We start from the raw sequence: 16,247 nt of genomic DNA on the forward strand, positions 1-16,247 counted from the left end.
CATCATTGTTTGCTTGCATTGTTGTTGCTCATTTTTTTCCTTTTTGATCTGATTTTTCTTGTGCAGCATGATAAAAGTGGAAATATGTATAGAAAAAAAAGTCTCTGGGGTCCTAGAATTCCTCATTAATGGGTGAGAAAGCAGCAACAGTTATATTCATTCAACTTTGAAATAAAAAGGGATTGTGCTGAATTTAAGAAATATTTATTTCACCCAAAGATCTTATTATCTCCTAAATCAAATAAAGTTTGTCCAAATAACTTACAAAAAATAAATGCCAAAGTTTAAAAACATGCCAAAAACAAAAAAATAAAATAAAATAAAATAAAGAAAAAGAAATGTGTCCTTCACTGACAAAGTCTTGAGAACCTAAGATTCATCTTCATATTATGAAGTTTTTGCCAAGGTATTCTGTGGAATAGTTGGATAGTTAATGTATACCATGTCTGACCAGCTATCATATCTTGTTAGTTTTAATCCACAGTACTTAGCAGAATCATAGAATCTTATGGAACACCCATAGTCCTTTCAAATAACAAAGGAGGAATCTCTTCTCCAATATCTCTGATTAGGAATCTTTCAGCCTCTGAAGAACTCCACCAAAAGGGAAACCAGCAGCTTTCAAATGAGACAAAGCTTATTGTTAGGATTTACTAAACCAAATCTATCTTTCTGCAACTTCAAGTACTATTGCTAATTCTATCCTAAAGCCAAGAAGGGAAAGTCTAATTCCCACCTCCAAAGGATAGCAGTTTTCAAGTATTTTAAAGAGTAATTCTCCAAATATTCTCTTTTTTAAGTAAAATACTCCCACCTCCTTCAATTCATCTTCATGTGACAATCTCCATTCCTTAGATGTCACCCTTCTCTGGAAATGGTTGAACATACTGATGACCTTCTTCTGACCCTTAGGACTAAACACAGGATAATCCTAATGTCACCTGACCATGCCAAAGGATTGGAAGACTCAGCCTCTCTTAATGCAGCTTAAGACAATGCTAGTTTTCCTGACTGACTTATGACAATATTGATCCATGCAAAGTTTATCATCCACTAAAATTTCAAGATCTTTTTTGTACAAACTCTAGTCACATTTCCCCCAAATGACTCTTTAAATGCAAGTCTATTGTTCAATCATGTCCAACTCTTTATGACTCAATTATGGTTTTCTTGGCAAAGATACTAGAGTGGTTTGTTCAGTTCATTTTATATATGAAGAAACTAAGGCAAATAAGGTTAAGTGACTTACCCTGGGTCAGACAGCTAATAAAATGCCTGAGGCCACAATTGACCTTGGAAATACAAGTCTTTCTGACTCCAGACCTAGCACTCTATTTACTACATCCACCCAGCTCTATGTACTTTGTTACCCAAATACAAATCTAGGAACTAGTTCTATCTTCATTAAATTTCATCTTAAGATTTCAGCCTCTAAGTGGATCTTGTCAACATTTAAAAAAAAAATTATCCTTATTGTTATCCACCATGTTAATTATCACTTCTGGTTTCATATCATCTGCAAAGCTGACAAGAATGTCATCTATGCCATTATTCAAAGCAATTCAAATCTTAACTAAAGTATCAGCCACAACAGAGACATGGCCAGTCCATGGGGTATTACATCAGAGAATTACCCCAAGATGACACTGAATCACTGGTGACTATTTTATGTGCCTGATCATTCAACCTGTTCTAAATCCATATAACTATCTGTCCCATCTTCTCCATCTTCTCCACAATGATAGACTGTCAAATAGTGAAATCTACAGAAACTCTCTATGGAAAAGTCCCCTGATCCAATCAGTCTAGTAGTTCTGGCATAAAAAAAGAAAATAAGGTTGGCTTGGCAAGATTTGTCCTTGAACATACTGGTTCTTCATATTTGTCATTTCCTCCTAAATGATCACAAGTCTAGAGTTTTTCAAGAATTATAAACTCATTCACCAATAGCTTAGAGCTCCACACTTCTTTTTAATAAAAAACAATGGCATATTTGCTCTTCTCCAGTGGTGTGACAATTGTATTTTAAAATTTTTCACTGACAGTGTCTCAGCAATCACATTAGCCAATTTTTCTTGTACTGGTTTTTTTTTTTTTTTTTCAGATGTGCTAAAAGGCCACAAAAGCATTTATATGCCAGGCACTGTGCTAGACATTGGGGATAAAAAGAAAGGCCAATACTCTTTGCCTCCAAGAAATTTATATTCTAACAGGGGAAATAAACAAGTAAGCATATACAGAGTAGATGAGAAGTAACCTAGAGAATACAGAAATTTTTTATGCCTCTCATCCTTCCCTCTCCCTCTTTCAATTGTAAGCTTGTTAGGGCAGCGTGGACTTCATTGGATTAATTTAAACAATGTGAAGTAAAATTCTAGCTTACTATTCCCTACCTGGGTATCTTTAGTCAAGTTATAGCTTCTCTGAGCATTAGTTTTCTCATCTGTAAAGGAGAGAGTTGGCCTGAATGATTGTTTAGGTTAATTCCAATGTAATCTGATATAATTTTATAATTTTGTCTTATTTTACCTCCTTTTCCCTCAGAAACACAACATTCTGCATATCATTAGCATTTAATAAACACTGAAACTGAACTGAAAGTGGGTGCTAATATTTCTAGCCTGGAAAATAACTGCTGATATCATTAACAAAAATAAAAATGTCAGGAAGACCATCTAATTATGAGGAGAAGCTAAGTATTGAACAGACAGAATTTGAGGTGCTAGAGCAAATATCCCCAGATAGGTATGTCCCACAGGTGATTAGAAATGTCAAAATGTCAAAAATGTTGTACATAAAGTTCATGTAATCAAACAAAAAGTGAGATGGGATTACCTTTGAGATCCCTTCCAGTTCTCAGATTCTAAGTAATTAGCAAAGAGAAATCCAAATCTCAATATAATTATGTTCTTTCACAAACTTCAGTATTTTGTGAGTCTTTCATTATTAGCTTCATTATAACTAAGTTACAAAGATAAGCCCTAAGACCATAACTAATATTACTAACTGCTGATATTAACAACTTAACATTTATAGTCTTATTTGGGTGAAAAAATAATGGGGTCATATGCATTCACCACAGCAGTCCACTCCTCCCATGTTCTTTAGTTTCTACATAATATCATACCAGACACAATTAGAGATTTATTAAGTGCTTCTTAATGATTACAATGATGTCTTAACATAGACAAGATACCTTAGACTTTATCTACCACACTATTGTGTGAAGGGCCATTCTGGCAGTCAGAAAACTAGATCTGAACAGCAATTTTTTTATTTATGCAGGCAGCTAGATGACAGAATGGATTTAGTGCTGGGCCTAGAATCAGAAATTCCTGAGTTCAAATCCGGCCTCAGACACTTATTAGTAGTGTAACCTTGGTCAAGTCACAAACTTTTTTATGGCTCAATTTTCTCATCTGTTAAATGAAGGGACTAGACTTGATGGTCACTACAGTCTTTAATCTATGATCCTATGATTCTACAAAAAAGGTATTTTTAACATGCAAACACTAATGAGAATAGAGAATTACTGAAAAGATGGATACCACTCATACCATTCTTAAAAAAATATATTGTAGAGTTCTTATTACAAAATCTTATTACTAAAAAGCTCACAACAGGAAAGTAACTGAAATATACTGGATAATTCATTTACCATTCCAAATTCCTGAAAAGCTTGTATCAGCATGATTTTTAAAAATCATCTTCAATAGTAAAGTCCTTCAAAACAGTAGCCACTTAACAAAGGTTTGTAGAATGTGATTTGACTAAATAGTTAATAAACAAAACAACTATCAAGTAGCCAAAAGATAAAACACAAAGACATAAAGCATAAGTTTATTAATTAGATAGAAGCCTAAATCCATTCTGAAGTTGCTAGTTTATACTTACTATTTTAAGATATTTAAAATATTTATATTAGTTTCTCCTTTCTGAAAGTACCAAAATATCCAGCTTAAGAATTTGTAATTTAACCCATCCACACCATGTTCTGTAGAAGACTTAGGTAGCCAGTCATCTATTGATGAGTGTCTTAGCGCTTACTTGGATTGATCTTCCTATGAAAAATACACAATCAGTTGCTATTCAACTCCCAAAGATTTTTCAGTTCAGCAGGACCTGCAGAACACATCGGTCATCACAGACCTGGGGAAGATACATTTGAGCCAATGTCACCACCACACTATAAATGAGGCATCTAAGAGAAGGATTTTATAGAATGCTTATAAGTCTTTAGTAAAATGTCAGCATACAACAAAACTAAACAGCTATCATGAGATTTCATTAGTATTTCATTAGTAATTCCTGATAAGGCATTCCCTCTAAATCAGTGCAGATCAGTACTTGCTCTACAATTTTAAAAGAGAATTGAGGCACAAAGAGGTGGTTAAGTGACTTGTACAGGTTCATATAAGCCAAAATGCATCACAATCAAGACTTGAACCCAATTCTGCCTTACAACCTGGTCCTCTATTCACTATGCCACACTGTCTACCATTATTTTTATACATCATTAAATCTGTAATTATTGTTTATCATATGTGGATTATTCAGACTTTGTTACAACAAAACATTTGAAAATGCTTCTTTTTTTTTTAAAACAACACCTTTATATGAGGTATAGGATTTAAGAATTATTGTATCCATATTGCACAACAGAACAATGATGCTGAAAAGTGAGGTGATTAGTGCAGGTCCACACAACTGTTATTAATTGCTGGAACCAAACTTGAACCCAGGTCTCTTGGCTACAAGTCCAAAGAGTTTTTTCACTCTGTCACCCCATTTTACAGCTCAACCTAAGTCAAATTTTTTGTAGCTTTTAAAATAAACCCTAAGTAGGGGCAGCTAGTTGGCTCAGTGGATCGAGCACCAGCCCCGAAGTCAAGAGGACCTGAGTTCAAATCTGGTCTCAGGCATTTAACACTTCCTAGCTGTGTGACCCTGGGCAAGTCACTTAACCCCAATTGCCTCAGGAAAAAATAAAATAAAAATAAATAAATAAACTCTCACTTCTAATCTAGTCTAGCATCATAGTACAATATCTTATATACAGAAGGTACTTGGGAGTAATTTTGAACATAAGGTCTATCTATGTGGGATCTTCCTCATGAAAAACACCTTAGATATTTAATGAAAAAAGTATTATTCCATTTTACAACTGAGGAAATTGAAAATCCAGAGAGGGGAAGTACTGAGCTCCAAGTTTCAAAGTCCCACATACCAGTTAAGGATAATAATGATAACTAAAGTGATAGAAGAAATACCAGCACCTATTTCTATGTTTTAAGGGTTTACAAAAGACTTTACTCAATGATTTTGTGAAACACAGAAGAAAAGTAGCTGGCTTCCAATTATGGATGTGTTCTCTATGATAATGAGAATACATGTTACAGCAATTGCCTGGCTTTTACTGCCATTTGGGGGAAGAGAATACCCCTTTAATTCTGTTCATTTTTTAAAAAGTTGAACCGTCAAGGCAATAATCAAGCCTTCATCATCTTAAAAATAAACTGTTTCTCTAAAAGCCAGTTCACCCCAAACCAAAATCTTCTACAGATAAATAAGTCCAAAAGATGCAAAAGATTATAAATTAGAACCCACAAAAATCGGTATGTAGCCTCATGCCAACAAAGAGCATTCTATCAATATACTGAAATGCTAATCTCCTAATTAACAACCTAATTAGGTAATTATGGCTTTGCAGAGGGATGCCGAAATGAAATATGACAACATGGTCACCTCCTTATATGACACCTGTGGGCCTTTTCAGCTGTCACTGCAAAGAGTGCAATATCAATTTGAACAGATGACAAAGTGCTGTCATTTTTCATTCTGATAATATACAGAAAGCTTTGGACAGAGGCTGTTTGCAAAGAAGCATCTTGCCAGATATTTTCCTAATCTAAATAGGCTCAAACACTTCGTTAAATTTTTACAATACATGGATATGTTGTCTTTTTTTTTTAACCTATGTACACGAGAATTATAATGAACTCAGTAAGCATATAAAAATAACATTATCTCACCATTTCGGACTGACTGTACACGTTGGAACCATTGCTATCTTAATAATGAAGCACATACTAATTAAGGAGAAAATAAAAAGGGAAAAGTAACAATTCATAGTGACATTTTAATATTCATACTTTTACTAATCAGTTACCAAAAAGAGGAATTAATACTCACACACATTCTTTATTCTTTAATATTCATTTCTTTAAAAAAAAAAAAAAGCCAAAAGGAAATTAAAATTAGCATCATTTACTATTCAACATTACTTAAAAATGTCAAATAAAGGCAGTCCCACCTATCCTTTCTTCATATCTCCTCAACAGCTTGGTAGAAGGTAAAGGCATATCAGATGTGAAATATGAAGAAATGAATTTGAATCTTAAGCAAGTCACTTCTTTTGTCTGATCCTAATTCTTTATTGTAAAATGAGTTTTGAGTTATAGATGACCTCCACTGTGGCACACACATGACTAATAGGTTTCATAAAAGTACAGCATCTGGTAAGGTGATATTACGAGGGAACTTAATACCATGATTATCAAACTTTCTATTTTGAGCATTTATAATGTGTTAATCATGTGCCAAGCTGTGCTAACTATTAGATATCTATATCTATATCTATATCTATATCTATCTATCTATATATATCTATATCTATATCTATATACACAAAACCAAAACGATCCCTGCCTTTACATTATAGTTCAGAGAAGCCAATAAATAGAGGTGAATGATGGCTAAGGAAAAGTATTTGTTCTGAGAAGTCACAGGAATAGTGAGAACAGAAAAGCCCACTGGCAAGCTCTTTCCAGATACAATAATAGTGCTTATTTGATTACAACAAGAGATGGAAGGTATTCTTTGTGTAGGGAGGGATGGAGGTGGGGGGGGAGGGGGAAGGCCATAATGAAGATGAGAGCACATGAGCCCAAGGAGTATAGAGCTGAGTAGTTGAGCCATCTATGAATACAGTTACAATCACTGATATTCTGTTTGGAAGATAGGGCAAAAGCTGGGGGAAGGGGGCAGGGGGGAGAGGAATTGGTAGGAAGAAGATGAGGATACATAGTTCCAGGGAGTTTTAAAGTTCAGTATCTGATCTGCTCCCTGGCATAGGAAAGGACTTGATAACAGATTTAATGTAAGAAATGAGGGAGAGGGAATGGTAAATGACAGTCCCAAAGTTTTGAACATGGGGAAATTGAATATTTGGTAGTAACACAAAATATAAATATTGGGATTGGCGTAAACAACAGAAGCCCATTCCCTCCAAAAATTTTGTACCTATTCTTCAGAGAGTATTTCCTTTTAATATTATACTTCTGAATGTGATTACTGGGAACAGAAAAAAGAATTTTTAAAAAATGTTTTATACAATCACTATTTGCTCTACATCAACAGTAAAAGCATATTCATAAAAGGATATTCAAGTCTGGCATGGTATAACACTACACAGAGTTACAGATAAATGCAACATAATAGTCAATCTATATGGCAAGCGATCACTGTAATTTAATTCCAATGGCTTTCTACCACCTTGTACTGTTTCCAGATTTTGTTTTGTTTTTAAGTCATTTCCCCCATTTTTCTCCCTTTCAATTACTGAAAATGGTTTTCATCTTCTGGTCCAAATTTTGCGTTTCCTATATTAAATCTATTTTCCCTCATATATCTAGGCTGCTGCCAACTTGGGTTAATAAATTTTAAATGACTGCTCAGGATTTATTCCCTTCATTTTTATATTCAATAGCATTTCCTTATAAAACAGAGTATGAATGAAAGCAAGTAGCTAAGGGGCCAATATTTCTTCAATTTGCTCTTTGTGGCAGTCTTGTATTAAAGTAAAAATAAATTAAATTCTTGGGTGGGGAAATCCCTGACTGTATTTCTATCTCTGTGCTGGGTGTCTCTACTCTCCTTTTCAATCCTGAGTGTTTATTTTCAACAAAACATCATGCATTTTCAGAGTTATCTGCACATCAAGGTCTTCCAGAAGAAGCTAAAATGAACAAAGATAGATGTAAAGGAGACTGAAATGGCCTCTCACAAAATAACTATACCCCGTGATCAAAATTAGTAAAATGGGTAATTGGAAGAGTCTGGTGCTCTTTTCAAGCAACAAGGAATACTGCACTAAGGAGCAAGACCGGGGGATTTATTGGCTAACACACTTTTATGTGTTTAGTGTCACACCAAAGTAAAAAAGCTAGCATCATCTTCAATGATACTGGTACAGCCACAAGAATTAGAAGGGTAATTCCAGTGCCATCTATCTACTCCTATCCCATCTTAAGTATTTTTTCAGGTCAAGGGAACATATTTTAAGAATACTGGCAAGCTGAAACAAGTCTAAAGGTAGTAACAATTTATTCCACATTGACAATCAGTTCAAACAATTAATGATCTCTAGCTTAAAGGAATCTACACAATCTAAGACTTAGAAAAAGCCTCAGAAGCTATCTATCCCAAATCAGACCTGACCAAAAATCCCTTCTGCAAAATCCCAACAACTTATCATTGCACCTTTGATTTAAGACCTCTGATGGAAGAGAATCCTCCACTTCCAGAGGCAGGCCATTTTACTCTAATATAGCTTTGATTATGAAGAAGCTTTTCCTTATTTCAAGTCTACTCTCCTTGTAATTTTAACCCAGTACTCTTATTTGTCTCCTGGTAACAACAAGAACAAGTATAATCTTTCTCTTTAGCATGAGAATACTTGAAAGAAAATGACCTAGTACTCCAAATTTTGTCTTCTGAAGCCTAAATACTCCCAAGGAAATAGCTCTATCATCACCCAGATCACTGTCTTCTGGATATACTTCAACTTTCTTAAATAAAATGTAGTACCTAAGAACTAAAGACAGAATTCCACTAGAGGCTAACCAGGGCAGAGAATCATAGACTTATTTCCATTTTGGACCCAAAGACTTTTCCAGTTGTTGCCTAATGTTAGACCACTAGTAATTTTTTTGCTACAGGTCACACTGAGCTTTCTGTCCCCTGTAATCCTCAGCTCTCTTTCTTGGGAAGTGTCCATATCTGTAGTTGGGAAATTGACTTTCAAATTCAAGAATATGGGGGTCTACAATAGCTATTTTCAAATGCAGAAGAATCATCAAATAGAAGAGTATTTCTATTCATACTACCCAGACCCAGAGCACAAATTTCAGAACAAGGATCAGAAGACATGAAGCAGATGTGAGTTCAGCAAGAAGAGAAAGCAGCAGCAATCTAGGACTGACTACAAAAAGAAAAGACTTTCTCCGGATCTTAGCTCCTGTTATTGGAAGTCCCTTATTATGCTTAATAGGGAAGACATAGAAGATAATCACTTGGCAGGGATACCAGAGAACAAGGGCTTTCATAATAGGTCTGTAGAATAACTTCAAAGGATCTGTGAACTTTTTTCCTGTCACTGAAATTTAGCATTTCCTTCAATTATTTTAAAACATTCTAAAAAGGGGTACACAGGCTTCACCAGACAGCTAAATTGATCTTTGATACACACAAAAAATGTTTAAGAAAACCTACTATTTCAATAAGCATTTCCAAAACTTAATTAGAAATGATCTCTCCCTAATACAAACTCAAAGCATCTTTTTCACTCCTAACTAATTAAGACTTGCCAAACTTTTTCATATTTTGTTTATTGGCATACACAATGTATCTGCTCTGTTCTGAGAATAATGTTCAATCATTACAGTCATATACAACTCTTCAAGTCCCCATTTTGAGGTTTTCTTGGAAAAGATACTGAAGTAGTTTGCCATTTATTCTTTGAGAACAATAATTACTATCAAACAACATTAACATCACCTCTAGAAAGGAAATATCAACATCAACAATCAATTGCCCTATAATTCCATTGACCTTTCCTGACTTCACCTTTGCCTGAGTACTACTCCTCATATAAGCTGTAAATTCCTTGAAGAGCAGGAATTGTCTCTTTTATATTTATATTTCATTGTTGGCATATAGAAAGTGTTTAATAAATGCTTTTTCATTTCCTCATTCATCCATTAATATATGTTTCCTGGTGAATGAAGGGCCCCAGAGAGAGCAATATACTTAAAATATGAAGAATAAAGGATAGGGATTTTGGAATATCTCCTTAGGTGTTCGCTGAAGACTCCACATAACACCTGCACCCAACCAATTTCCTATTATTACTATAGAGGAATCCTTCACCTCAGCCAAAATGGGCTTCCTGGTCATTGTTCCTTAAACATGCCAATTATTGTTCCAATCTTTGCTTACACGGTCCCTTCTACTAGAAAAATCTTCTTTCCTATTTTTGCATTATTTAATTACTTAAAAGTACTGTTCTCAAGATGATCTTTTGCAGGTAGTCTTCCCTAATTCCTTTATAAAGTATCTTCTACATTTTATGTAACCAGCTTGTATAGCAGAAAGAGCATTAGATTTAAATCATAAAGACATGGGTTTGAATTCCACTATGGTATGAACTCCACTATCAGCCATAAACCAAGAACAACCTTTAAAAACCTCATTTTTATCACTTCATTAAAACAGATAAGCATATTTCATTTTTAAAATTAAGGTTATTGGTTGAGAACTCTCTTCTCCCTTCTATTTCACTTGACTCTGACATTATCCTATACTATCTCCTTTACTCCAGTTTCTAATGAGGTAGTTCTTCTGTTTGCCCAGGTCAATTCTACTTATACTCCTAACACTATACTCCTCTGTTTGGTCCAGTTTCCCTTCACAATCATCTTTACTGTTTCTAATTTCCAAAATCTCCCTATATCCTGATTCCTTCTCTGTACAGTGCCTAAATGCTTGAGGCCTTATCCATTCTGCCTTTCAACATGATTGTGTCTCCTTATTCACTGGGAAATCCTCACAAAATTCTACTTTGGCTGCTAACTTTTTCCTTCCAAATCTATTCCTCTTTCAAACTATCTTATTACCATTAAAGGGCACAGTTATCCTTCCAATCACCCAAATTCATAACCTAAGTATCATCCTTGACCTCATCCCTTCTTACATGAATGATAGCCAAAGCTTTCTAAGTGGAATCTCTACATTTTATTTCCACTCCAATCTATTCTCCACAAATGTCATAAATTAGATCATGTCATTCTCCTCAATAAATTCCAATGACTATTATCCCTACAAATAAATACAAACTCTACTCTTTGGCATTTAAATTCTTCATAACTGGTCCCTTTTTCATGTTTCTGGTATTTTAATACATTATTTCTCTCCACGTAGTCTATGGTCAAGCCACAATGGTCTTATTGTTTTGCACTGTTCCTCACACAGATACTCCATCTTCTTTCTTAGTACCTTTTAAATGATTACTCCCCATTCCTGGAAAGCCTTCTATCTTCACCTAGGCTTTGAGAAATCTCTGGCTTCTTCTAAGGCCATTCAACAAAGCACCACTACTTACAGGCCTTTCCCAGTGCTCCTAGCTCTCCCTTTCACCTAATCTATACTTATTGTGTATGTACTGACTTTTATGTGTATATAAAGGGCACTCTAAAAGTCTTGCTTAACCCTTATGAGTTTAAAGTTGTTACAAAGGCAGCTAAGTGGTAAAATATAAAAAGGTTGGCCTAGATGGGTCAGGAAGATCTGAATTCGATTTAGCCTCAGACATTTACTAAGTGTATGATCTTGGGCAAATTCCTTAATCTCTGTTTTCCTCGGTCTCCTCAACTGTAAAATGGTAATAATAATAGTCCTTACCTCACAGGGTTGTTGTAAGGATTAAATGAAATATTTGTAAACTGCCTAGCACAGTGTTTGATATCTTTAGGCACCTGATAAATATTTGTTCTTCCCTTTCTTATTAAACATGAATACTAAATTTTTGGGGCAGCATGGGAGGGTGGGGGGGAGAGGGTTTACCATACTGTGTGATTTCCTCTATTAGAATGTAAGCTCCTTAATGACAGGATTTGTTTTTCCCTTTCCTTTATATCCTAGTCCTTAGCACAATAACTGGCATATAGTAAGTACTTTTTAAAAGCTTATTGATTGAATAGTATCTGACTCACAAATTTGATGTGAAGATCAAATGTATAAAAATTGCTCTGCAATGCTTAAAGCATTACATAAATGTGTGCTATTATATATCATTTCATATACATGAACTGACTCTCCAAATAGACTGTAAGCCCTATAAGGAAAGGAACCTTATAAGACCCCAATATCTAGCACAGGGCCCTGCAGAGTGGAAGATCAATAGATGTTTATGGATAACAATGATAAATACCTCCCCATAAATTATTTAGGCTCACTATAAGGGTATGAAAATTAGTGCATTTTTGCTACTATGAAACTATTTCATTGACACATAGAAAAAACTCAGTGAAAGAGCTAGAAGGGATCTTAGAACATAGAACAGAGCTAAAAGAGATCTTAGTGAAAACAGTATGTTAGTACATAAAAATCAGAATGTCAACCACAAAAATTTGGAGGTAGAAATTTTATGGATACCCTACAATCTCATTAAATTAGTTGTGTGGCAACTGAAGGCAGGTAAAGTGACTTGCCTCAAGAACACAAAGTCAACCTGTGGCAAAATTGGCATTTCATTTTAAGTCTCCAAGACTTCAAGTCTTCATTGCTATTTCTTCTACAATACTGTCATCCTTTCCTACTTTCCCTTTTCTCAAGACTTAATCGGTCCCAGTTGCATAGCATTCACAAAGACAAAGCTCAGTAGATAGTATAAATATTCCTCCCCTATTTTACAAAGGAACTATTTAAAGTTAAAGTGTTTTAAAGAAGTGATTTTTCAAAGACCTCATACAGCTAGTAATGTGGGCATGAGGGTATATAATCCCTACCTTACATACTTTATGCCTAAAATCTAGTAGATATCGATGGCGTAAGTTTCATACAATAGATGTGCAAAGTCTGCCAAAGGACAGTTTTCTAAGTTTGTTAGTAATTTAAAAACTGTTGAGGGTCTGGGGAGGAAAGGAAAAGAAATATCACCTAAAGAATGAAAACACTGTTCATCCTGCCATCTAGGGGAGGGGGTGGGGGGAAGGAGGGGAAAAATTGGAACAAAAGGTTCGGCAATTGTCAGTGCTGTAAAATCACCCATACATATTACTTGTAAATAAAAAGCTATTAAAAAATTAAAAAAAAAAAAAAGAATGAAAACAAAGCACATTGAATGAAAACTTTTGAAGTACAACAAATTAAAATCAGTTTTTACTCTAAACTTTACCCAAAATAGCAGAATAAAACAGAGGTGAGTTCCCTCTGAAAAAGCCTTAAAGTCATCTTAAATTGCTTTTTTCTAGCTAAATGATCAAGAGGTAGTAACTGATAAAATAAGCGAAAATCAAGCTCCAAAGTGTGGCAGGTTTTTATATGGAAGTAGTAAAGGAAGTATTCAGAAAAAAATCATGTAGCGATAAAATAAATTATAGAATATAGAAATAAGAGGATATCCCAAAGTCTGCACTAAGACTTTTGGGACACAATGTATCTATACCCAATGCTGAATTCTAAGGACCCTTTCAGCACAAATTACATATGAGGTGCCTTGCTACTCTAACATGCTATATTCTATAGTACCTTCCAACTTCTATTTCACAAATGTTTATCATGCATCACATGCAAGGTACTGTGCTAAGAAGTTGATCTCAAGGAGTTTTTACTCCATGGAAAGGAAACAGTGATTTAAAGTTCGGCAAAACACTTTCCATATTCTAAATACAAAATGTAATAAAATAACAAAATATATAGCAAAGTAATGCAAAGTAATTTCGAAAAGACAGCACAAATAAGAAGGAACATGAGGAAAAGCACACTAAGGTAACATCTGAACTGTGCTTTGAAGGAAGTTAGGGACTCTAAGAGGTAAGAGTCTATTCCAGAGAAGAATATAGACCTACAAAAACCAAACACCTGAGGTGGGAGAAAAAAGTCAAGTATGGGGAACAATGTAATAGGCTGATTTAATTAGTATAGAGTATGTGTGAATTAGGATAAAAGAAAGGTAAGTGGGAGACAAGAGTTAGGGTTGCCATTATGATGTTGTTTCCCTGCTTTAACCCAGTCTGTGACACATGTTAAACTCCATATCCAACAATAAATTCATTAACTTTTCCCAAAACACTTTCCCCTTCTGAACTTCCCTTTTACTATAAAAGGCATCCTCCCAGTTATCCAGACTCAAAACCTAAGTGTCACCCTCAAATCTTCACTCTCCTCCCCTTCCATTCCTTTTCCATTACAACTCTTTCCCATCATATCCTCTTCACATTTGTCCTATATATCTTCTTTTTCTCTCCTGACTGCCAGCAACCTGAAACACATCTCCACTCCATCAACTAACAAACTGATCTTCCTAGTCAAGGTAAGGAAACACCATGTCACCTCCAACCCCGTTTAAAAAAAAAAAAAAAAAAAAAATTTCTTATAGCTCCCTATTGCCTCCAAAATAAAAATCCTTTTTAGTCCCTAAAGATCTCTGCAATTTAGCTCCTTCCTACTTTTCCAGTCTTCTTACACTTTATCGCCCCACCTCCATATAGTCTAAACGCCAATAAAAATAGTAGTTTTGTTTCTTCAGATAAGACACTCCACCTCAACTACAGATATCTCCACTGGACGTCCCTCCTCATTCCTGAAACTCTCTCCCTGGAATTTCTTTCTTTCGCTGAGGCAATTGGGGTTAAGTGACTTCCCCAGGGTCACACAGCTAGTTAGTGTGAAGTGTCTGAGGCCATATTTGGACTCGGGTCCTCCTGCCTCGAGGGCTGGGGCTCTATCCGCCGCGCCACTTAGATGCCCCTTTCACTGAAGTTTGTTAAGGCCCTCCCATTTTTTGCAAAATGCTTTTCTCAGTGGTCAATCTCGATGCCTTCCTCCCCATATTATTTCCAATTTACGTTGCATACACTTTGCATAAACATGGTTATTTGTGCGTTGTCTTTCTCATTAGAATCTGAACTCTAAGTGGTCAGGAATCATTTTTTGCATTTCTTTGTATCCTCAGCCAACAGAGGTTGGCACTAGTAAGGGCTCAATTAAATGCTTGTTGACTTGACTTTGAAGTTACTGGGATACATTTATCTGCATTCACTTGTTCCACTTCCACCCAGAAGTGGGTCTATCCACATCCACCCAAAATTCCAAAGTGAAGCGGGCAAAAAAATTTACATAGTCCTACATGTGCCAGGCACTGTACAAAGCGCTTTTTACAGATATTGTCTCATTTGATCCTGGCATGTTAGGTACTATTATTATCCCCATTTCACAGATGAGCAAACTAAGGCAGAGAAGCCAGTGGAAGTTGGAAGTGGGAGTTGTTAAGGAGAGGGCAGGTTCCAAAGCAAGTGCGGGGGTGATAGTGTAGGTAACCCTAGTGGGTAATTCCAGGGATAAGGAGCGGGCATCCCTGCCAGACCGGGCCCACCCCCGAGCCGGCCGCTCCCAACGCAAGAAAACGAGGACGAGGACGCCAGGGTCCTAGCGCCGCCCCCTCCCCCCGGCCGCCGCCCACGGAGAGCGGGGCAAAGGCACCGGCCCGGTCCCCGGACGGGCCCGCGACTACCTCGGCACTTCCCCACTTACTGGAATCCTCAGGGCGGGGGCGCTGGGGGGTGGGAGGAGGGTCGGTATCTCGGCCGGAGCCCTCCTCCCAGGACCGGTTCCGCTCCACTTTCCGGGGCTCTCCCCCCGCCCCAGCCAGGCTCGGACCGGCCCTGCAACCCCAGCAGCCCTTGAGCCGTGCACGGCTCAGCAGCTCAGGCACAGCGCGGTGCCCCGGAACCGCATCCCTGGCTTCCCTGTGCCACCCCGAACCCGACCCCGATTCACCCCGGGCGGCCGCACCGGAAGTCACTGCGAAGGACGTTGTGCGCAAGCTCCCAGAGGCGAAGGCTGAAAACGGCTCCTTCCTCTCGCGCTGACCTAGGCCGGCGCGCGGCTTCTGCGCATGGGCCGTTGGCGAGAGACGCTGCTCTTGGAGTTCGTTTCCTGGCTGTGAAAGGACCGGTGGTGTTTGAGCGAGAGCTCGTGATAGCGCAGATTTAGAGCTAGAGGAGACCTTAAAAATCGTCTCATCCAACTCTGCTCCTTTCAAAACGAGGAAATTGAAAGCCCCCTGCTCTGTTGCCCCGGGGGCCCCCGCTGTCTGCTGAAGCAGGTCTTAAACTTTTGTGGCTTGTGACCGAGCTCTTTACACTCTTTAAAAAGACCGAGCACCTCAGACAGCGTTAAATCATTAT

At 36.8% G+C, this 16,247-nt stretch overlaps 1 protein-coding gene across 4 annotated transcripts in view; it reads right to left on the reverse strand.

The window, feature by feature from the left end:
* MAPKAP1 (MAPK associated protein 1) overlaps positions 1 to 15,826 on the reverse strand; it is a 338,521-nt gene extending 322,695 nt beyond the window's left edge. For all 4 annotated transcript variants that reach the window (XM_031954304.1, XM_031954303.1, XM_031954300.1 and 1 more), the window contains exon 1: positions 15,592 to 15,826. The gene's annotated coding sequence lies outside the window, so the exon portion shown is untranslated. The remainder of the gene's footprint in view (positions 1 to 15,591) is intronic.
* Positions 15,827 to 16,247: the final 421 nt, after the last annotated feature.

This window comes from Sarcophilus harrisii, chromosome 2 (assembly GCF_902635505.1).
Source record: "Sarcophilus harrisii chromosome 2, mSarHar1.11, whole genome shotgun sequence".
NCBI lineage: Eukaryota > Metazoa > Chordata > Mammalia > Dasyuromorphia > Dasyuridae > Sarcophilus > Sarcophilus harrisii.